At 44.0% G+C, this 22,595-nt stretch overlaps 2 pseudogenes; one reads left to right on the top strand and one right to left on the bottom strand.

Moving 5' to 3' along the window:
* Nucleotides 1-1,765: 1,765 nt before the first annotated feature.
* On the bottom strand, nt 1,766-15,529 carry LOC105499502 (pre-rRNA-processing protein TSR1 homolog pseudogene; annotated as a pseudogene).
* Nucleotides 15,530-16,079: 550 nt separating this feature from the next.
* The window catches only part of LOC105499503 (sal-like protein 4), an 85,978-nt pseudogene continuing 79,462 nt past the window's right edge, over nt 16,080-22,595 (top strand).

The following is a 22,595-nucleotide window of genomic DNA, read 5'->3' as shown; positions in this document are numbered from 1 at the left end:
CTCGGCCTCCCAAAGTGCTGGGATTACAGGCTTGAGCCACTGCGCCCGGCCTCCCTCCTTTTTAAGGCTGATGGGACAGAAAGCTTTTAAAGAATCTAGGCAGGAGACCACGTTGGGGGCACATAAAGAACACTTATACTGAATACTCACTGGATGATTTTAATTTTTCTGGTAATGTCTTCTTTTTTTTTTGAGACAGAGTCTTGCTCTGTTGCCCAGGCTGGAGTGCAGTGGCACGATCTCTGCTCACTACAAGCTCCACCTCCCGGGTTCATGCCATTCTCCTGCCTCAGCCTCCTGAATAGCTGGGACTAAAGGCGCCTGCCACCGTGCCCGGCTAACTTTTTGTATTTTTAGTGAGACTCTGGTAATGTCTTTTAAATATTTGTGTTTTCTAGTTTCAATGTCATATTCCCTGTGGACATGGATGAAAGAAGAGACCAATCTGAGGATGCTTTGAGAGTACCTGAATGTTCTACAAACTGTCCTGTCCTTCCTGGCCTTCATAAAAAGAATGTTGTTTTTAACTTTGAGTAGTAGTTCTCAATGCAGGTGAGTGGGTGGAGGGTGGTTTTCTCCCCTCCCCAGAGGACATTTGGCAATGTCTGTAGGCAGTTTTGATTGTCAGGACTTGTGGGAGGGTGCTACTGGCATTTAATGGGTAGAGGTCAGGTTGCTGCTAAGCATCCTGCAATGCACTGGACGGCCCACAACAAAGCATGACTCAGTCCTGTGGTGATAGTGCTGAGCTTGAGAAACCTGATGCGGAAACAGCAACTCAAGAAGGTCATGCCGCGTATGGAGGGTTTGCCAATGGGGGACTTCCAACCATTACACAGAGCGATGATTTGCCTCTTTAAGAAGGCCTGGCATATATTGAAATAGAACAACCTCCATCTACGTCAAAAGCTCAAAGTTGATACAAAACATCACATCAACAGTGGCTTTCTTATCTAAACACCATTTGTCAAAACAGAAAGCCCTTCAAACAGCTCACATTCAGGGAGTGCAGCCTCTGCCCTGCTCTGGGAGCTTCAACCCGGGATATTTCATGTTAACATAAACAGGATAAGCCTTTTCAGCTGCAGCGCTGTTTACCGGGAACCTGCTGGAATAAACTAGGTTGTTAAGTTTAATTTACTGAGCAGCAGTAATCACCGTAGTTCTTCCATTTGTTGAGAAACAACAAACGCGTGGGCACATCTGACAGAATCTGGATTTGCCAAATGGTGAGGGTGACTTTGGAGTGCTATCCCAGCAGATGAGGAACGTAAGGATGACGGGCTCCCTCCCTCAGAGGAAAGAATCAACTTAAAAGCAAAAGAAGCAAGCCTCACTGCCCTCCCTGCTCTGAGGCAGGAATGGAAACGCATTCTGGAAACACATTGCTGTCAAAGCCAAACATCAGCAAGTCAGTGACTAAGTTGAAAAGGAAATGTGGTCAAAGGGTACAAAGTTTCAACAACACTGGGGGAATATCCTTTAGTGATCTATTGTACAACACGGTGAGCACAGTTATTAATAATACACTGTGTTTATGCATTTATTTTTATTTCAGTAAGATTTAATAGCTTTTTGGATTAAGTAGTAGAAAAACTTCCATACTTAGCTGAGACATTTTGTTAAGGCCAAAAAAAATGTCTCACAAAATGGCGCAGCAGACTGACAGGCTGACGCAGAAAATCAACTTTGCCCAGTCACAACTTGTGACTCCTATCCCTGGAGTGCTGACTGGCACCAGTAAGACAGAATCTCTTTAAATCCATTACTCCATGCCCACCTGAGGTACTGTTGAAGAAATCTCACTTTTCACTCAAGATGCTGGTTCTGGTACACTTGGATCATAAGTCCATTTGGTGAAAACTCGTTTGTAGAGGTTCATCAGTTCTGCGTTCTGAGATTTTAGCTTCCCAACAAAGCTGCACTTCATGTGGCCATGGGTACCTAAAGGCTCCTGGATGTGTCCTCTGCGGCCCCACTTTGTTCTCAATTTCACCGGTTTAAAACACTGCACATCCTTTCTATTGAAGAACATACCACTGCCATCTTAGTACAAATTTTGAAAGGATGACCACTCAGGACAACTCTCTTAATGACCATTCTGTTTGGATCCACCAACAAAAGATGGCCTGTAGCAATGAGATTGTGCATTCCATTGTTTTCCTGCTTGAAAAGCAGCAAAGATGAATGAGGAAAAGTGATTGGCAGATATACCGTCACCGCCAGGGCCATGTCAGCAGTCAGGAATCTCTGAAATTTAGGTTTGTCTGCTGCAGCGTGCTGAGAGAATAAAGGTGAGGCTTGGCAGCGCCTGGATCGACAGTGGAATATGAGCTCCTCCTTAGCTTTCACAGAGTCAGTGCTGCCAGGGTCATGCCTCACCACCATATTCAATACTGACATCTTCTGTTCATGAGGTAGTGAAGAAAATGCAGTCAAGGGTGCTCCTTGCCTGAAGCACTCAACCCCTGAGACAAGGACTTCAAAGACATGAAGTGTGACATACCAGCCAAAATCAGCTCCTTCAACCTCTTTTTCTTCAATCTCTTTAAAGATGCTTTTCCTACGAGTAGTAAAGTTCTGCAACTGAAATATTCAAGCATAATCTTGAGGAAGATTTTTCCTTAGGTTCCCATGGAGATGTCCGGAAGCTCTTGAGGCCTTTGTATTTCTGAAATTGAATTCTGGCAGCCGCATAAGGGGAGGTGTCCACTTTATCTGGAAACATCTCTTCCAGTCTTTCTTGTTTACATTTCTCCAACGTTTTTGCCTCAGCTTCTTCATCCACTTTCTCATCATAGAGATCATCATGCACAGACTCCCTTGTAGTCATAGTTTCACATTCCTTCTCTTCTTCATCTTCACACTTTCTTCCTGAGATTCCTCCTCCACAAAATCCTCATGTTCTATATCATCATATTCTTTACCACTTTAGAAACTCCCTTCAAGAAATCCTTTGTCTCACTCAACTCCTCCTCATTGGGCCAGGTTTACTCCCCCTGCCTTGGATCTGGGATAACCTGTTTGTCAGGATTCCTGTCTAGCAGGGTCTGCCTTCATTAGGACTTTAAGGTCTTCTTCCATATCATCGACAGTATCCATGGCACAAATCTCTGTTGCCATGTCTGGGTCCTTTTGGGATTTAATTACTCTAGGATTTAAAGGGAAAGGGTCCATGGGGGCATCTATGTGTTTCATCTGGAAATCACCACGTCCAGTGATATGCAGCAACCTATTTACATTCAGAGTCTGCCCACAAACATAGCCTGAAATTTCCAAGGTGCCCACCAAGTTATTCTCTTCACTAGAAACAAAATCAGCAGTATGGTCAAATAGGTAGGCCTGCTGATCTCAAAAAGCAAGATGCCGTTGCTTCTGGTTAGCCAACTGCCTAACCAGCATCCCTGTCTCCTGTTGAGTGTCTAACGAGAGGAGTTTGTCATCCAGAAAGTGCTTCTCCACTGCTTTACTTAGCTTCTTTCTGGCATCTATTTGTTTCTTCAGTGGGAGACCAGATAATCCCTGGACAGCTAGTGCTAATGAGGAGGGCCATCCTTGCTTCCCAGCTGTCTCTTCTCTGCCAGAACCGCCTCCTTCTTCTGCTTTTGGAGCTGGCTGGCAGGATGCCTCTGGTCTACTCTGCTGAGTTCTTTTCTCACCTTCTTGCTTAGGGTGTTCAGTGCTAGACAGCCCTTGCCATCCTGCTGTGCAGATCCCCAACCCTGATGCCACCCACTTTTATGAGCTTTATTCTGCGGCTTGAGTGGGCTGGAGTGGTGGACTGCCATGCTGCAACTCACGTGTACAGAGTCAGCCCATTGTATTTATTTTATTTTATTCTTTAATTTTTTTTTTGTAAAGTCGGGGACAACACTATGTTGTCCAGGCTGGTCTTGAACTCCTGGACTCAAGTGATTGTCCCACCTTGGCCTCCCAAAGTGCTGGGATTACAGACATGAGCCACCACACCCAGCCAATAATGTATTGCATATTCCAAAATTGCTAAAATAGAGTTTTAATGTTCTCATCACAAAAACATGGTAAATTAGTGAGGCAATGCATATGTTAACCAGTTAGATTTAATCCTTCTATAACGTATGCATAGATCAAAACATCACATTGCCTCCTTTTCCACTGTATAGCAGAGGGATGGCACAGATACTTTGAAGGGAGCAAATAATACACAACAAACACACCAACAAATGAGTGGAAAACATTGTACTCCATAAATATATACAATAAAATAATTAAAAATTAAAGAATAAAATGTGGAAGATTTGGATATTGTTTTTCTTTCCAGAGTTAAAATAATACCCTTTAATAAAATTTGTACAAGCTTTCTTTTCTTTTTTTCTTTTTTTTTTTTTTGTGTTTGCCATGTTAGAATTCCCATATAGAAGACCAGGGAAAGAATGAACGTTCTTAGCAGTAAGAGGAAATATAGTCTAGCCCAGCAGCACTCGGAGATCCAGTACTCTCTCAAGTACCACCAATCGAGTGGATGCATCCCTTTTTGATAACCATAACTATCCTTCCGTGCCAAAATTTACTGTTTTGTCTAATCTCTGGCCAGCCCAGTTGAGCTAGAGAAAGGTTGTGTTTAAGTGCAGTAAATACCTCACAGAGAAACAAGTGAGTTTTCATACAGGTGGTTCCCCTTTCAGCGGCAACTTAATTTCCTCTCGTTTTTTGCTCCATTGACATAGTATAGTTATCATCGGTCCTCAGTGCAGTGGTTAGCAGTTCAGACTCTGGATTAGACTAGCAATGTTTGAATCCCAGCTCTGCTGGTTACTAGCTGAGTGCCTTTAGGCAAGCTACTAAACCTTTTTGTGTGTCTTGTTCCTCACCTTTAAAACAAGAATCACAATGCTTGTACCTATCTCATATAGTTGTGCTGACTTAAGTGATTTAATATTTGTAAAGCACATGGAATAGTTTAGGTGAATGGTGAATACTATATTTGGTAAATAAATAAAAATAACACCTACTATCTTAAACTGGTATCTCTAAATTCACACATTAGACTGCAACTAAACAGACTTTGGAGTCTGGAGCTAAATTGTAACAGGGAACAGGTATCCTAAAAACGAACACGAATTTACCAAACAGCCCTCAGTGTCCCCGGGGCTGATTTTTAACTGCTATTGCAAAGCATTCCACCCTCCCAGGGCCTGTAGATGCTGAGGGTATACGGCGGCCTGGAAAAAGTGTCGACTGGTTTTCATAAGCTCGGCACTGACTGATCATCTAATTTCTTATCCGTTGGGTAGGTGCTAACTGTAAGTTGAGTAAAATAGAAGTTTTACGGGAGCAGGGGGCTGGGACGTCAGAGAACAAGCCCTGCACTCCCTCTGACACGGAGGTGATAACAGCAATTCAGTCAGGAGGTGACAGTCTGGACCAAGGGTGTGGTTAAAATGGCACAGGAGGGACAGAATCGGGAGCAGGTATAAGCTGCAGGCCAGGACTGTCCTTAGGGGCAGTAATGATGGGAGAGACCAACCCAACAGCCCCATTCAGTGATGAAAGTTGACTTGGGCATGGCCAAGGAGGGAAAAGACCAGCACCTCTGTCTCAGCCCTGGCAGTGGCTCATCCACCTGCTCTCCCTGGAGCCTCCTTTTCCACTGTGTGGTAGAGGGATGGCACAGATACTTTGAAGGGAGCAAATAATACACGACCAACACACAAACAAATGATTGGAAAACAATTCTACACAGCAGTTCTTGCCTACTCCCTTGAGGCCTGACAAAGTTCAATCAAAATCAGAATTAAAGAATGCCCGTACTGGCCACCACAAGCAGGGGCTCATGGGCTTTGGAATCTAGGAGAGAGAGAGGACTCGGGAACGTCAAACACGTTGCTGACTGCAGAAGTTTCACTTTTTCACTCTACTGTTTTCCTTAAAATTTCCCATGGATGGTATTCTTGGTTTTTGGGGTGGAAGAGAGAGAGGCAGAAGGGAAACAGGAAGGAAATATTTCAAGGGGGAACAAAGTTGAATTAAGACTGGAGGTTGAAGGCTGGTGATTAATGCCCCATCTCTTACTTCTCTCCTTCCATTAATGTCTAAGGGGAAGCAACAGAAAAGGTTGGTTCTGAGTAGGGGAAGCAAAGGCTGAGCGGTCACACTGCTCTCATCAGATTTAGTGAGATTTTTGCCCAGCTGTTTGCTGAAAGAAAAGCAGGAAAATGAAGAACCAGAGGGCGCAGGCAGGACCACTCTGTCTTGAATGGTCTCATTCCTCATTCTCAAAGAGAATCTTTCAGGTGTTAGCTCTTCCTTGAGAATTTCTGTGGCTCAGAAAACTGCCCTTTGAAGCCCAGGATGACCACTTTTTTTTAACGTTCATTTTTTGAGATGGAGTCTAGCTCTGTTGCCCAGCAGGCTGGAGTGAAGTGGCACCATCTCGGCTCATAGCAAACTCTGCCTCTTGGTTTCAAGCAATTCTCCTGCCTCAGCCTCCCAAGTAGCTGGAACTACAGGCATGTATCACCACGCCCGACTAATTTTTGCATTTTTAGTAGAGACGGGGTTTCACCATGTTGGCCAGACTGGTCTTGAACTCCTGACCTCAGGTGATCCGCCTGCCTTGGCTTCCCAAAGTGCTGGGATTACAGGCGTGAGCCACCATGCCTGGCCATTTTTTTTTTTTGGAAAGACCTATCTGTGATCCTCCCACTGGCTGCCCCAGGCAGGGCTGTCAGCTTTGTTGTCAGGATGTTTCATGTTGGACACTGTTATAGGTTGAGTTGTGTCCCCTACAATTTATGTGTTGAAGTCCTAACCCTTAGCAGCAGTGAATGTAACCTTATTTGGAAATAGGATTTTTGCAGATGTTATTAGTTAAGGTGGGCCCTCATCTGCCGTGACTGGTATCCTTAAAAAAAGGGGGAATTTGGGCCGGGTGTGGTGACTCACGTCTGTAATCCCAGCACTATGGGAGGCTGAGGTGGGCAGATCACGAGGTCAGGAGATCGAGACCATCCTGGCTAAGATGGTGAAACCCCATCTCTACTAAAAATACAAAAAAAATTAGCCGGGCGTGGTGGTGGGTGCCTGTAGTCCCAGCTACTCAGGAGGCTGAGGCAGGAGAATGGCACGAACCTGGGAGGTGGAGCTTGCAGTGAACCGAGATTGCGCTACTGCAGCCTGGACGACAGAGCAAGACTCTGTCTCAAAAAAAAAAAAAAAAAAAAAAAAAGAAAAAAAAAAAAGGGAGATAGGGGGAGGTGAAATTTGGATGCAGACACATGCACCCAGGGAGAATGCCGTGTTCAGATGAAGGCAGAGTTGAGGGCAATGCTTCTACAAGCCAAGAGATACTGAGGATTGCCAACACACCACCAGAAGCTAGAAGAGAGAACACATTCTTCCTCACCGCATTCTAACCTCCAGAACTCCAGAACTATGAAACAGGGAATGCCTGCTATTTTAACCCACCACTTTGTGGTACTTTGTTATAGCAGCCATAGCAAACTAATACAGGCACCAACTTGAAGGTCTGGACTTACTGGAAATAAACAAACTTTTCCGTGGCAGGTGGATCTACTCCACATTGTCCCTCAGCCTTATATTTGACTTTTGCCAGTAACGGCTCGTACAATGACCCTTGGTGTGCTTCTGCTCCGGATCCCCCTATATCTCTCTGGTGGAAAATTTCCTAGCTGCTCCAGGCTGTGTGGGGGGGATCAAGAATGGAGTTCTTTGTTTAGAGTTTGCGTGGTGTACATAAATAACGAGCATATGGGGAATTTTCAAGCCAGAGGCATTTCAGAACTAGGCAAGGGAAGAGAGGTTTCATTTGTTAAAGACGTTTCCTGTTAAAATTCATCACAAGCTTCTCTACATCCTCCCTTTCCAGTGTCCTGCCCCCTCCCCACACACCCCAAATATGTAAGAGACTTTCTTAGCAGCGTAGGCCCAACAGGATGTTGTGAGAATGAATAAGAAAAAACTAATACATCAAACCAGATGAATGGAAAAAGCTCTGTTTCTTTTTGTGCATATAACTTCAGAACTGTAAAAAGGAAACGAGTAAGAGAATTTCTCATAAGTGAACATGCTGTCAAGTGTGTCTAAATTGTTTATACTAAGGGTTGCCTTCAGAAAATCACCCCAGTTGTTCCTTTTAGTTATGGGGACATGCACTGAAATTCTACCTTCAGGATTTTAATGGAGACTTCTTGTGTTACTAGCTTATGTGCCTAGCTGCCCCAGGCTGTAAAGTAGTGGGGGGGGGTCAAGTTTCAGGTGTAAGAGCTGGTCTACTCCAAGGCAGTCCACCCAGAAAGCAGGAGGTGGGCCTGGCCCTGGGGAATAATTTTGGATTCGCTGAACGCAGGGTGCCCCACTTAGTTACTGCTATTTCCTATTATCCTGTGGATGCTTGACAGCAACCACATCTATTGGCTCGGTAAAAGCCCTTTTAAATAAAAATATTTCATTAGCTGCCAGGGAATTGGTGAGGCAAGCTGTGTAAAAGGCAGCTCCATTTGCTTGGGTCTGGGAAGGAGGTTGACTCCTGGTTAGCACAAGCATCCCAGTTTCACACCCCATTAACAAGGTGTCAGTTGGATTTCTCCCTTTTAACCCAAACCACAGCCCTGGCCAGCCTTCCAGTTGCTTCTGGTACAGATATTCATGGTTTCATGGTCTGACTTAGTTGAAGTGATTTCTTGCAACGGTTTCAGAAGAGGCGCGTCCACATTCAGATGTAACCATAGGAACATATGGCAATGATAAATGTTCATCATACAAGGATTGCCTCGTATTTTGAATTATGGTGCTTTCTGGACAAACCTCCTGAAGATCAATATGTATAATTGGTGATTTGCAGTAATGTTAGGAAATCAAATAGAAAAAGTAACAAAAAATAACAAAAAGTAACAAAAGAGTAATAATTCCTACTCTTAAAAATATTTGTTAAATGGTAAGGTGCAAGAGAGAATACAGAATATAAAGCATAAAACCAAAGGAAGTCAGATTAGGGTACAATTTATTGAAGAGCTACAATGAGCCAGGAAATGCACTAAGTTCTTTATTGTGTATCCTTATCTTGGGAGGTGAGAGAGAGGGGTGGGGGGTGAGGGAGAGAGAGAGAATATGAATAGATCCATTTGGAGAATTTATCCTGAATTATTGAAGAAGGGTAATTTATAAGAGTGTCATGTAGGAGTTTGAGGGGCAACAGAAGAGAGGTAATTATGTATCCCCAAACCCTAAACCCAACAATCACATTTTTCTGATTTACAGAAGGGTCTAATCCCTGAGTAATGTTTTTAAGATCAAGGTCCAAACTCTGGCTTTGGAATAATTGGCCTGTTGCCTGGAGTCAGGGCTTTGGCTTTTAGAGACAAAAACAGTAATCAAAAACAGCTTTCAGAAAGATGTCACTCTACTCCAAGCCTACCACAGTGACTTGCACATAGTATGACCTGAAATAAGAGTTTGTGTAATGGATGAACAGAGGATTTTATATTGAAATGCTGTTTGTAGCAGACAATTCCTGTACTTCTTTTTCCACTTGAAGATGATGAAGAAAGACTTGTCTGAATTGCAATAAGAGAAAATAGGTTAGAATTCCCAGCTGCAAGCAGAAAGAAATCTTGGTAAGAGCTTCAGGAGGGTTAATGAAGTTCTTTCTGGAGTATCTATGGCAACAGAAAGGCTAAACATAGCCCTATGTACTATGTAGAAGAATAGGGTAGATTTTTTTCTTTTTTGAGACAGAGTTTCACTCTTTTTGCCCATGCTGGAGTGCAATGGCACAATCTCGGCTCACTGCAACCTCTGCATCCCAGGTTCAAGTGGTTTTCCTGTCTCAGCCTCCCCAGTAGCTGGGATTACAGGCATGCAGCACCACGCCCAGCTAATTTTTTGTATTTTTAGTAGAGATGGTGTTTCACCATGTTACCCAGGCTGGTCTTGAACTCCTGACCTCAGGTGATCCACCCGCCTCGGCCTCCCAAAGTGCTAGGATTACCAGCGTGAGCCACTGCACCTGGCCAGATCTTTAAAATCTGCTCCTTACCCCTTTCCTGCGTGCCTTTTCATTTACTACTTTGTGGGAGACATAGTCACCTAGAATTATACTAAATCTCCCGGAATGATGGAACTCTTTCTTTTGGTCAAGATGCTCAGTCTTTTTGAGGACACAAGTATCACGCAGCTGATGTTGCCTGACCCATGTTATGGTATAAAAGGGATGCATATCAGTTAGGGATTGGTTCAGCTGAGAATGAAGGCAAACCCCAAATAAAATGGCATAAACAAAATAGAAATTGAAGAAGTTCAGAGGAAAGTATCCTGTTCATGACATTGTCAGGAGCCACCTTTTTCATCTTGTGGCTTCTCTACCTCATAGCCCAAGGTGGTTGCTTGAGCTCCAGCCATCATGTCTACATTCTAGCAAGGAGGAAAGAAAGATACATTTCATTTTTTGAGACACGGCCTTGCTCTGTTACCCAGGCTGGAGTCTCGTGCCATAATCACGACTCACAGCAGTCTTGACCTCTCCTGGGCTCAGGTGACCTCTCACCTCAGCCTCCTGAGTAGCTGGGACTACAGGCATGTGCCACCATGCCTAGCTAATTTTCGTATTTTTAGTATTGATAGGTTTTGACATGTTGCCCAGGCTGGTCTCGAACTCCTGAGCTCAAGCAATCTGCCTGTCTTCGCTTCCCAAAGTGCTGGGATTATAGGTGTGAGCCACCACGCCCAGCCATATTCTATTCTTACAAGGACACTTCCTAGAAGTTGCAAGAAGTACCTTTGCTTTTATAGCATTGGCTAAAACTTACACATAGACATCCCACTTTCAGGGAAGGCTAGTAATGTGGTCTCTATTTTGGACATTAAGCACTAGTGAAATACAAGGGATTCTATTATGAAGAAAGCAGAGGAATTGGGTTAGAAGGGGACAACTTGCAGTCTCTACCATGAAAGTAAAATGGGCATCTGAGAGGTTTAATGACAAGGCTTGTCACCCTGGCCATGAAAACACTACTTTCCTTTCTAACTGTTCATTGTTAGCTTCTCGTTTGAGAGTAGGCACCAAAGGGAATCACTCTACACTCACCTTGGTTTTTCTCTCAGTTTTAACTTGATTTTGAAATCTTGACAGTAGGAACATCTTGGCAAACCCTGAAGGTGTTCACTGGACTCTTGGAGGCAGCCTAGGTTCTCAGGAGAAGAGCACTACTTTCAAACTCTAATGGAAAAATGCACTGTGAGGCAGTAGGTCTGGACTAGGGCCTGAAATTCTACATTTCTAACAAGGTCCCTAGTGACGCAGTGCTGCACTGCACAGACCATGTTTTCAGTGCAAAGGTTTAGAGAACGTTCTCTATGGCTATCTGAGTCCCAGTCTGTAGTAGGATATTCAGGAAAGGATAGCGTAATTGCCCAGTGAGTTCTTCTTGCCTGCTGTACAAATAGAGTCTATTCACTGAGACAGTGCTGTTTCAGTAGAGAAAGAGCTTACTAAATGCAGAGCTAGCCAAGCCAGAACGATGGGAGTCTGTTACTCAGAACAGCTTCCCTAAAAGGTCAGAGGCTAGGGTTTTTCAAAGACAGTTTGGCAGGAAGAGGGGTAGGGAATGGAAAATGCTGATTGGTTGGGGATCATAGGGGTGGGAAAATGGTCCTCTTGCACTGAGTCAGCTTCTGGGTGGAGGCCTTAGGACCGGTTGAGTCATGACTCACCAGTCCAGGTAGAGTCAGCTGGTCACCAGAATGCAAAGGCCTGAAAGAAAATATCAAAAGACCCATCTTAGGTAACACTCTAGTGATGTTATCTATAGGGGCAATTAGGGAAGTTACAAATCTTGTGACCTCTTCGAACGATGGCTGGTTATTGTTTAAGTATGCCCACTTTTAGCGGAGTTCTGGCCCCTCCCATAATTCTAATCTTGTGGCCTTCCTTTAGTTTTACACAGGCAGTTTCCGTTCCCAACAAGAAGGGGGTAGTTTTGGGAATAGCTATTGTCATCCTTGCTTTAAGGTAAATTATAAACTAAATTCCTTCCAAAGTTAGCTTGGTCTATTGTCCAGGAATGAACAAGGACAGCCTGGAGGTTAGAAGCAAGATGGAGTCAGCTACGTCAGATTTCTCTTACCATCATAATTTTGCAAAGGTGGTTTCAATGGGGGTGGTAGTGACCAGTATATCTGTTAGTGGTTTTTCATATACTACTGTTCATAAGAATGCCCTTATGGAGCTTGGTAAAATACAGACTTCTAGGATCTTGACAATCGCTTTCAATGTGACAGGTATACAGTATACAGGTATACAGTAACAGATGTCTGATTTTTATAACAGGCACTCTGAGTTACTTCTGATAAAAGTGGTCAAGGAGCAGCATTTTGAGAAATATTGGTAGTCTGTGTGGGTGAGGGTCTTGACTTCTCGGATCATAAGTTTACAGAGATCCTGGTGTTCTGGGAAATGTGAGTTTTAGATAGTCTGGTTTAATTTATTAAAGGAGACACATATTGCTAATCTTCGTGGCCCAGGAAAATTTTATCAAAGGTACATTTTCCTCCATTTTGGAGTTAAGGGTTTTTTTCTTGCAGGAAGTTTGAGGGTGTCTTGGTCAGTTCAGCTGCCATAACAAAAGGCCATATATGCAGTGGCTTAGATAATAGATATGTATTTCTCACAACTCTGAAGAGTGGAGATCTGAGATCAGGGTGCCAGCATGGTTGGATTTTGGCAAGGGCTCTCTTCCTGGCTTGCAGATAGTCTCCTTCTATAGCCACCTTCTTGCTGCGTTCCCACATGGCAGAGAGGGAGTGAGCTCCCATCTCTTTCTCTTCTTATAAGGACATTAACCCCATGAGAATTTCATCCTCATGACCTCATCTAAACCAAATGGCCTCCCAAAGCCTCCATGTGAAATACTGTCACATTAGGGGTTAGGGCTTCCACATACAACTTTTTGGGGAACCCAAGCATTCAATCCATAACAGGAGATTCTGCATCACTATGAATGGTACTGGCTGATTAACAAGAGGTTTGGTGTGGATAGAGATGGATGTGAGGGCAGGGGCAGGGGAGAATCAGAAAAGGGAAGAAGGAGAAGGGGCGGGGCAGAAGCTGATCTCTAGAGGGCATTGATGCATGCAGTCATGGTGCTGGCCATTGTAGAGGTGTTACTTCATTTAACATGGTAGAGGTAGTAGGGAGTGTTTCATTTTACCTTAGACATTTGTTTTAATATTCTGTTTGCACATATTAAATATTTAATCTACAAAAGGGTTGGAGGAAAGAAATCGCTTTTCTGATGACCGAGTACCAGGACTCCTTTTTGCCTCTTCATCTTCATACCATGTACACTGCCTGAAAGGTGTTCCTCCCTCCCTTCCTCCTGCCTCCTTCCCATTCCCAGATCCACATCTCCAGTTCGGTCTTTGAATCCCATTCCCAGATCCACATTTCCAGTTTGGTCTTTGAATCCTCTGTACCTATAAGGGACTAGTTCAAGTGCTAGGTAGATACCTCTGTCACCCTTTTCAGGAGTCCCAGATCATAGTCCCTTCCATGGATTCAATCCTTCATTCATGTGGATTAAGTTTCCCACATTTCTGCAATCAGCCTGGGATTCAGGTCAAACCCCAAATACCAGTAATCCCAAACCAAGCAGCGACGGTGTTCTGAGATTGAAGAGTTGGTGGATGATTCATTCTCGTTTGGTTGCTTCTCCAGTGCACTCAATAGCTTCAGGCCCTGTTTCCCAGGAGATTACTGTTCCACCTCTGAGGAGAGAAAAATGTGGTGGCCCTAGGGTTCATTTCTTTTGATCTTTCAGTAAATTAGCAGACAGCTGGCTCAGTGGGTCTGCATTAGCTTGATTAAAGAACAGGCTGATTCCAGCCCTGGGCTCCAGAGGCTCCATTTCCAATAAGGACACTTCCTTGACAAGAGAGCACCCAGTATTATAGCTATATAGATATTTCCTGTCCTTGTCCCCAAAAATGTTTGGAACTTGATGCTGGCGAGCTCTATTCTACCTATCAATGTATTGCATTGATCAGGGTGTAGATTCCAGTCTGGGTCTGAAGACCTGAGAACAAAAAGCGGCAAAGGCAGAGAATATCAATATTCAATATTCAAGCTCAAGCAGTCAGACAGAGAGTGAATGGGACCTTCCTCTGCCTTTTTCTTCTGTTTGGTCCCTCTACAGATTGCATCATGCCCACCCACATTGGGGAGGGCCATCTGCTTTCTTATTCCACCAATTCAAATGCTCATCTCTTCCAGAAACACCCTCATAGACACACTAAGAAATAATGTTGGATCAGGCTGGGTGTGGTGGCTCATGCTTGTAATTCTGACACTATAGGATGCCAAGGTGGGTTGATCATTTGAGGTCAGGAGTTTGAGACCAGCCTGGCCAACATGGCAAAACCCTGTTTCTACTAAAAATATAAAAATTAACCAGGTGTGGTGGAGCATGCCTGTAGTCCCAGCTACTTCAGTGGCTGAGCCAGAAGAATAGCTTAAACCTGGGAGGTGGAGGTTGCAGCGAGCCCAGATTGTGCCACTGCACTCCAGACTGGGCAACAGAGCGAGACTTCATCTAAAAAAAATAAAGTTTAATCAGCAATCTGGGCATTCCATGGCCCAGGCATGATGACACATAAAATTAATCATCACATGTATTGTATATATATTTAAAATGTCTGTATACTAATATGCTTTGGCATCTTAAAAAATGTTTCCAGCTGGGCACGGTGGCTTATGCCTATAATCCCAGCACTTTGGGAGGCCAAGGTGGGTGGATCATGAGGTCAGGAGTTCGGGACCAGCCTGGCCAACATGGTGAAACCCCATCTCTACTAAAAATCCAAAGATTAGCTGGAAGTGGTGGCACACACCTGTAATCTCAGTTACTCAGGAGACTGAGGCAGGATAATTGCTTGAACCCAGGAGGCGGAGGTTGCAGTGAGCCGAGATTGTGCCACTGCACTCTAACCTGGGCAACAGAGCAAGACTCCATCTCGAAAAGCAAAGAAATCCCCAAAAAACAAAAATCTGTTTCCATCTCAGGATAGGCTGTCCCTCCCACTGCTGGCCCATTCTGGGATACAGCAAAGGGCTCATCTGGGAGCATGCTCTAGGTATTCAAATTGCCCAATCCAGGGCCTCATCTCCTCTATCTGGTCCATGCACCCCAGGAAGCAATATTCTTCTGCCTTAATCATCCCAGGGCCAGGTACCGGGCAACTAGGGGCACACTTATAGCTTTCAGCTTGCTGAAATTATTCAAACTAGCCAATCCTAGTTTGTCTTTCCTATGGAAACTTCAATAAAGACTCTAGCATAAACCTTTTACTTGCTTCTATCTTCTGCTTCCTGACCACCCGGGTGTCTTTCCTCATGGCCCTGAGCGGCCTGTTGTAGCTCCTGTCTCTAGGACCTATGAGTATAATACACTTTGTTTTCTTGACACTCACCTCTGTCTCCTCTTGTGTTGGGCACCTGGCTGAACATTTCATAAAAGAATGCAAAACAGTTGACCATGGGCTTGGGACTTACATATGCCTGGCCGAAGCTTTTGGGATAATGAGGGCTCAGGGAACTCTGTGCCCTGTGCTACTTCTCTGCTTGTCATCTTCCCCCTTCCACAAAGCCTATTTTCTATCTGTATCATGAGGCATAAATGATGTATGTCTATGACTTCTTTGTAAAACAGTTTCCAAGTTTTGGTTATTAACCACTCCTGCATTTGAGGATAAAGTGACCTCTGTGGTGACAGATCATGGGATTAATAACAAATGGTTGGACCATTGCTTTCTTCCCACTTAATAAATATTCCATGAGTAATTGAATCCTGTTGAATTAGTTGGGCCATAAAGGCTTCTTCCTCCTTTGCTAGAAATGCAGCCAGAGTTGTGCTTTAAAAGACACGTGCACACGTGCTTACACTGAACAAATTCCCTGGCAGAAAGAAAGTGGTGGAGGAGTTAGAAAGGCAGAGAAAAGCAGAAGGCAGCACCAGAGGAAGGATGTACGTGAAAGCTTCAGTACATTATACAAATGAAATGGTGATATTCCCCAGTAGAAGGAGACCATGCTGTTTGGGGCTTCATACATCCTGTTTCTTCTTGTGGTTAAATTGAAAGAAATTAATGATGTTGGGAAGGAGGGAAAGCTGAAGGAAGACCAGAGCCTGATGCCTTGGGGTAATGATGCTGCCTCCGTCTGTGTCTTTTTAATGTTGAAAGGAGCCACCCCTTCTGCCTAATGGAGAAACATACCCAGTTTCCATGCAGCTTAGAATAGCTGGGGTTGAAGAGAAGGTGCAGGGTTTTCCTTTTTTTGGCTCAGTGCCTTTTTAGTTAGTTCCACCAACTCAGCTGGGGGACACTGGAGATAGAAGTGTGACTGCTGTTCCCCATCCATAGGGGCAGGCCACATGGGCAGACTACCTGACATTTGTATCCTGCTTCCCTGCAGGGTGAGGCAGTCTCATGAACAGAATCCCCCGAGCTGAAGCAGGGGGAGGGCTCTGGAGAAAGAGGGCCTGGGTACAGATCCTGCCCATTTAGTGATCCCAAGACCTTGGGCAAATTTCGCTATCAACTTGCCAGGGAGAATTTCCAGTGCTGAGGATAGGGTGGTGAACAAAGGAACTTTGGTTCTTGCGGGGAAACAGTCTAAGAATAAGTAGCAAGAAAAGAAAAGAATGGCAAATTTTAATAAAGATTTCAAAGGACACACTGAGGGGCTGAAGGAGTGATGCTGGGGTGGGCTGGGAAGAGGACCAAGATATACTTCCTACATTCCGGGCACTCATATCCTACTGGGAGTGAGACACACACATACATACACACCTGCACACATGGTGGAATGCTGCAAAGAAAGCAAACAAGGGCTTAAGAGAGGAAAAGGCAGGGGATGCAGGTGGATGAATCCACTTCAGGTGGGTTGGTCAGGGGAGGCCTCTAGGAGGTGACCATCGAGCTGATAGAAGATGAGAAGGCTGCCCTTCAACAACAGGAGCAGAGCATTCAATCTGAAAACCAAGAACAGCCTATGCAAAGGGACTGAGGAGGGAACGAGCTGGGAGCACCCAAGGAAGTGAAGGAGGCTTAGTGCAGCTGGAGCCTGTGAAACAGGTTGTCCGAGGAGAAGCTGAAGCCAGGAGCCAGGTTGGAGTCCCATCACATGAAGTTGTGTGGGCTCTGATGGGGACTTTAGAGTCTCTCCTAAGTGCAGAAGAAAGCACTTTAGGCAGGAAAGTGATCTAATCCAGTTTATTTTAGAAGACATTCATGCTTGCTGTTCTTCTTAAACCTCTGTATAGTGGGAATAGTCATAGTACCTACTTCAGAGGGTTGTGTGAGGGTTAAGTGAGGCCTGAATATAATGCACTTGGCCCAGTGTCCAGCACACAGCAAGTTCAGGGCACATTACCTATTATTGGTATTCATTTACGTGCAAAGCTGGCTTCGAAGCCATTGAGCCCTCCTTATTCTAACTTTGGCTGTTCTTGCCATAGCCACTTGGAGCTGCCTTACAAGGTGAGGTCAGATCGTGTTTGTGTGTCTATGTCTCTCTACCTACCTGCCTGCCTACCTCTATCTCAGTCATCTTTATATATAACTGGAGTAGCCAGAGGTAGGGTTTAGATGTTTCTCAGAACACAAATTTGGATCTAATCCAACAGTCAGACAAATGGGCAGTCAAGTTCCCAGGTCCTTGCTGTTGTTATCATTTTCATCCAGGGGCTATGAAATACATACTTTGGTCATAACATTCATGGCAGGCCACCATAGAATACTAAACTTTAAGCTAAAACTATCAATGTTGGACATTTTCTTCCACCTCTTTTTTGTTCTCTACCCTGCTGTCTGTGCTGGGGTTGACCTCCAGGGACCACATCCCTTCTGACTGCTGGATGATGTGGCCAAACGCAGGAGACTGGAGGACAGACTGACTGAGAGGTCAGGATATGTATTCCTTCTGCTTCCTCCCTATCCAGCCACCTTCCTCTACCAAAAGCCACAGCCACTGTTGTGGTGAACTCCTCTACATTGCTGGTTTCTCTGGGTCCAGGTGACCTCTCTTTCCTCTTAGATCTTCAGGTCAGGGATTGTAGCAATTTTCTGCTATTTCTAGCCCAGAGGTGCTTGCTGGTTTCCCTCGATCCTGATAAATAGTCTCTTTGATAAATAGTTTCTTTGATAAATAGTCTCTTCATTGAAATTATTTTAAATCACCCCTTTCTGTGTGTGACATCTATTTCCTACTGGGACCCAACCCATATACTCTCTAAGATCAAATGTTTTAAAAATGTACCCTGGTTATTAGGGCAATAGCCAGCTAAATGCAGGTATATTTTAACTTTCATAATATTTTAGTGTTTCTAAGATGTGCCCCCCACACACATATTTTAGCACTTCTGAAATCAGGATCAGATTTGCAAATGGTGATGTTTTACTCTTGCTACTGGCTTGGCATCTGTGAACTTGGTCATTCATTGCTGGTCATGGAGTCCTCATTTTAATGGAGTTATGTTTGTTGTTGGTACTGCTCACTGGTGTTTAAAGTATTTCAGTAGGTTTACAATATGATTCAGCTCTGGAATGAAGTCATTATGTACACAGAGGCAAGAAACAGAGCAGCGAAGCTTAATTTTGATGTCAGTGAAGCAAATATCCGTCTTGGCAGAATGGAGGAAATTCCATATTTTTAAAGGGTTTTATGGGGCTTAAAAAAGGAAGATACTGATAAGTAGTTGGAACTGTGTTATATGTGTTACTGAGATATGTGCAAAAGGATTGCCTATAATAGGATGAGCAATGTGACTAAAGGAAGTAGGAATTCCCAAATCCTTTGAAATAAATCAAAGAAATTTCAAAGAAGCAAGGAGTTGGTGTCATTGATTGGCAGTGTTTTTTTTTTTCTTTTTCTTTCTTAGTGGCACATACAATAACGGTGTACCTTACAGATTGTTGACATCTTAGATTTGATGAACTATGGTATTTCCTAGAATGCTATTTTCCGGTCTCTAGCCCATTTATTGACTCCAGTCTTACCTCTCTGGCAAATTTACAGAGAAACAAAGGCATAGGATTCATCTCCAGGCTGGTGGAGGATGTGCTTCTTAAGTCTCCTTCTTCTAGCCCCTGATCCCACATACTCTAAGGGTTTGAAATTTGAAGGTTGATGAGTTACTGAACCTCTAGGGGAGTCTAGAACCTCTCAGAGGCCAAAGGCTTGCTGAATGTGCTGGGGTAGAGAAAAGACTGCTGCCTCAGGAATGTTCTCCTTAGCTGAGGTAATTGAACATTTTATCTCATGGTCTTCATGGAATAACAGAATAGGCCTTAAAATATAATTCTAGAAAGAAATTAGGGGGCAATCAAGTAACAATTCAGTGGAGTAAGAACATTCAACCCGGGGCATCACTGCTCTTTTCTTCCAAGATTCCAGTGCAAGACCACCTGTGTCTTGTGGCCCTGCTGGGTAAGCTGGGGAGGGAATTACCAACAAGGCTGCCCCTCAGATCCAGGATGCAGATTCAAAGCACTTTATTTAGGAAGAGTTGAAGGTACTTACACACACCTATTTCCCCAAATGGCAAGAAATATGATCTGTTTGAGTATACATTTTGAAAGTATTTGAAATACCCCTTTTGAAAAATACCCCTTTTCAAATATGATCTTCCCAAGGGCCATGTGCTGATGGAGAAATGACTTGAGTGCAGAGTGAATTTGTGAGATGCCTTTAGAACTCTGTCCTCAAAATTGAAAAAATAAAAAAAGCAGAATAAACTTAGTACTTAACTCTAAAGGTCTGCTAACAGGTCATATACATAAAGATGGGAAAGAGGTTCAGAGACAGATGAAGAAATTCATGAGGGACAGATTCTGTTCTAAAGATAGTTCAACTGCTATGCCAGCCTCCTTTTGTCCCTGGTCCCTCCATCTCCCCTCCCCGATTCTCCCACTTTTTGCATCTGTCTTTCTGCTCAGAAAAACTGGCCTATATGGACCCATAAAGGGTTTCCATGTCTTCACCTTCTGGGTTTGTCCAGTGAAGAAGGAATCCCAGGACGAGATGAGAAGGAAGGGATTAATGGGGTCAAATTTTGATTGCCCCGGCTCCCTGCCTGCTAGGTTGCCTGGAACTGCTGTGTGCATCTATGGAAGGTCACAGCTCTTCTCAAGGTGTGGTCTCTGCATAGTCTCTTCTTTGGTAACTTCTCCTCTTCTTTTTAGGCCCAGTCAGTCCCAGTTCTACTAACTATTAAACTGCAGGTTACAGCGCTATCTCTGTGGCTCCTCTACACCTACAGCTTTGTAAGTATATCCTCCTCAGAATATGCTATTTGAAGAGTGCCATCTGCTTCTCAGTGGAACCCTGATGTTCGGGTGCCACATACTCCCATTTTCATGGAAGATATTATCTGCTATAAAGTTCGAGAGATTGAATTACCCTGGTTCAGTTTCTTTAGCCTTGAATTTCAGGAGGTAAATGCAAAGCCCTGACAATGATGACCTAAATTCCCTCAGTTCTTCTTGGTGTCAGAGATTTGGATGAGTTTAGAACATTGATTTTTGGACTGGGCACGGTGGCTCAACCTGTAATCCCAGCACTTTGGGAGGCCGAGGTGGGCCGATCACCTGAGGTCAGGAGTTTGAGACCGGCCTGGCCAAAATGGCAAAACCCCATCTCTACTAAAAATATGAAAATTAGCCAGACGTGGTGGCACATGCTTGTAATCCCAGCTACTCAGGAGGCTGAGGCAGGAGAATTGCTTGAACCCAAGAGATGGAGGTTGCAGTGAGCCGAGATCACGCCACTGCACTCCAGCCTGGGCGACAGAGTGAGACTCTGTCTCAAACCAAAACAAACAAACAACAACAACAAAAACATTGATTTGAGTTTTGGGAATTTGGAGCTCTAGGTCTGGGACAAGGAGTGTGATTTGTTTGTAAAGTGATGTGTTGGGCTTTAATGTTCATTTGAATAAGTCATTTAGTGATGGTCATTTCTATATCTCTTATTATTCAGTCCCTCCAACTTACCTAAGAATAACAAAATCACAGATAATTTGTAGGCTAAAATTAGTCTGAAAAGCTATTTTTGGCTGGGAGTGGTGGCTCATGCCTGTAATCCCTACACTTTGGGAGGCCGAAGCGGGTGGATCACTTGAGGTCAGGAGTTTGGGACCAGCCTGGCCAACATGATGAAACCCTGTCTCTACTAAAAATACAAAACATTAGCCGGGCGTGGTAGTGCACGCCTGCAGTCCCAGCTACTCAGGAGGCCGAGGCAGGAGAATTGCTTGAACCCAGGAGGTGGAGGCTGCAGTGAGCCCAGATGGTGCCACTGCACTCCATGGGCAACAAGGGCAAAACTCCACAATTTTTTTTGTCTCCCCTCAACAGACCTTGAATAACAGTGCAAATTTGCTGAATATAGAGTTTGGTGAGTTTATCTTTCCAAACAGATTAGACTTTGGCATTTCATAATTACAATTGCAAGTGATACCTAAAGGGAAGTTGGACTGCTGTGGACAGTTGTTGAGGATGTGCACTGATACCTGTAGGGGGCACCATTCGTATATACTGTGAATTCGCATGCAACTTGCACAACTGTGTGCAGTGACCCTAGGAGGGGCCATAATCACCTCCAGCACCGATGGGCAGAACAAGGTGGAGTTTAACCATTGCCCACACTGCCTCTGGTTATCTGCATTTTAAGCTTATGCCTTAACCTCAAATATCTGATTCACGGTGTGAATTTTGCCTTTACTGTAGCTCTTTGTATATTGCAGCTAAATATTTCACATACGATGTTTCAATGCTTGAGAATATTCTACGGCAAATTTAATTTAGGGTGCACCAAGATGAAGAGAAGAAGCACTGGATCTAGGGCTGGGTACCTGGATTCAAACCTTGGCAGAACAATCATGAAGCAGTTCTATCGGGACTCTCAGAATCTCAGGCTTCTAAACTGTAAAACAGGGTAAATAGTAGCTTTCTCATAGGTTTTGATGAATAAACAAGTTTACATATTTGAAAGAGCCTTACACGCAATAAATGCTGAGTAAATATTGGCTTACTCTTACAAGGCAAAACCTGTATAAGTGACATTTTCAGAAAGGATTAATAGGTGAATCTCTCAGGCATCAGTTTACAATAGATTTTTTTAATGCAACAGAACCTGTTTGGGAGGCTTGAAAGAGTAGGTTAGCTGGGCTTGAGGCTAACTGCACATGACACTCAGCTCCAGGGGCAGAGGCCTGATACCTAGAGGTTCAAAACTATTCCTGGCTTTTGCGCTTTTCTCTGACATCTTGAGTTTTCCTATTTATCAACAGGGCCAACTGGCAAAGAGGTATTCTTCTTTGCCTTTGAATGTTTGTACAGCCTCCTCTTCTGATTAGAGAAATCAGGTAGAGCTGGGATCTTTCACCTTTACCTTAATTGGTACATAGCACATTGCAACATTGTGTCTATTGGAGTAGAGTATGTGGGCGAGGATTTTTTTTTTCAGAGTCATACTTTGTCTGGGTCTACAAGTGCACACCACCACGGCCAGCTAATTTTTAAAATTTTTTGTAGAGATGAGG

The sequence above is a fragment of the Macaca nemestrina genome, chromosome 6 (genome assembly GCF_043159975.1).
Source record: "Macaca nemestrina isolate mMacNem1 chromosome 6, mMacNem.hap1, whole genome shotgun sequence".
Taxonomy (NCBI): domain Eukaryota; kingdom Metazoa; phylum Chordata; class Mammalia; order Primates; family Cercopithecidae; genus Macaca; species Macaca nemestrina.
This window is presented reverse-complemented; position numbering and strand designations above follow the sequence as displayed.